General features: G+C 43.0%; 1 pseudogene; it reads right to left on the bottom strand.

Annotated features, from left to right (window-relative positions):
* The window catches only part of LOC101590965, a 19648-nt pseudogene that overhangs the window by 9192 nt on the left and 8829 nt on the right, over positions 1–1627 (bottom strand).

The raw sequence follows: 1627 nt of genomic DNA, 5'->3' as shown, positions 1-1627 counted from the left end.
TTATAACCTTAGCACCTACTGAAATTCAGGTGCAGATCTGCAAAGTTTGGATTTATCCAGCTGTGCCTGGCTTGGGTCTGACTGCTGTGCTCAGCTCCTTCCTGCTGCTACTCTTGGAGATGAACCTGTTGTGCGCCTCTGGCAAGATGTTCTTGTCCTGGACTAGCTGGGTGGCTTTTTCCCTACTCTCCCTGCAGGGATTACAGCTGCAGGGTTTCACCTCAGGCCTGTATGCCAGGCCTGAGCTGAGTCTGGAGACGACAACGTGGAGTAGCGGGGAGAGGAAGCTCTCCCACACACTCACCGGGCCCGGGCTAGGAATGGACCTGGGGGTCCCCAGAACATGGCAGAAATTCTCACTGGGCGGGCAGGGTGGGGATGATGTGCTGCAGAGTGGTGGTGGGAGGGTCCCAAGGGGGTGGAAGAGGGTCTCACCTATGCTTTGCCTGGGCTTGGACCGGCAGGTCCCAAGGTGCAGGGTAGCCGGAAGCTCTCCCACACACTCACACCGGCCTGGGCTAGGACTGGATCTGGGGGTCCCCAGAACGCCACAGAAATTCTCACTCAGTGGGCGGGGTGGGGGTGGAGTGCTGCAGAGTGGTTGGGGGGATCCTAAGGGGGTGGCAGAGGGACCCTCATTTAGTAAAAGAATTTTATTGAGAACAAATAGCAATGAGACAGTTTCAAAACTGATTACTAGCACAGTTTCAATAGTTAATACAGTGCATATTGATGTCTTAGTGGTTATTTGTTGTACAAGATGCAGATATGATATCCTGTCCACAAACACTATTAGAGAAAATCTCTCTATTCATTGAATTAAGAGAATGCAGCTATATATCTATCCTATTTTGAATATACAGATACAAAATAGTCATTCATTTATATCCCCCTTTTTGTTTAGTTTTGTCAGAGAAGGGTATTCCATTGTCATTTAAATATATTTTTATTTTATTGAGAAACAACTATCAATGAGACAGTTTCAAAACTGATCAATACAACAGTTTCAATAATTAATACATTGTACATTGTTATCATCTTAGTGGTTATCCATAGTATAAGATGCAGACAGGATATCCTGTTGAAACACTATTAGTAGAAATCTTCTCATTGAATTAAGCGAAAGTAGCTATATATCTATTGTAACTATTCTGTATATACTTCCTTTGTATCCCCTTTTTTTGTTTAGTCCTGTCAGAGATGGATATTCCATTCACATCTAAATACTATTGGTGTGTAAATTCAGCAAAACAATCCAACACAGTCTAGCAGTCCACAATAGTGGTGGGTTATCCGCAGAAGTTGTTGACTTGAGCCTTTCACAGCTCAGAATATTAATATGACTTTACTTTATATACCTCGTTTTCATACTTTTCTGCTGGATAGTTAAGACCAAGATAAAGAAAGACCTATATAAATTTTGAAAAAATGAAAAAAAAGACCTATATAATAAGAAATGTAACTTTTGTATCTGATAGGGTCAGTCAAGTACCCTCAGGACTTACCCTGTACCCCTGTACCACAGTTTGTAGATCCTTTGTCAGTGTCAGCCATGTGGATGAGTCACAGTCATTGCTTGACCAATTTGCTCTCTGTGAAAGCCTGAGAGAATGTTTTCTCTCCATGT

This window comes from Octodon degus, unplaced genomic scaffold (genome assembly GCF_000260255.1).
Source record: "Octodon degus isolate 3935 unplaced genomic scaffold, OctDeg1.0 scaffold00263, whole genome shotgun sequence".
Classification (NCBI taxonomy): Eukaryota; Metazoa; Chordata; class Mammalia; order Rodentia; family Octodontidae; genus Octodon; species Octodon degus.
Note: the sequence above shows the minus strand (reverse complement) of the source record. Positions and strands in the feature narration are given on the sequence as shown.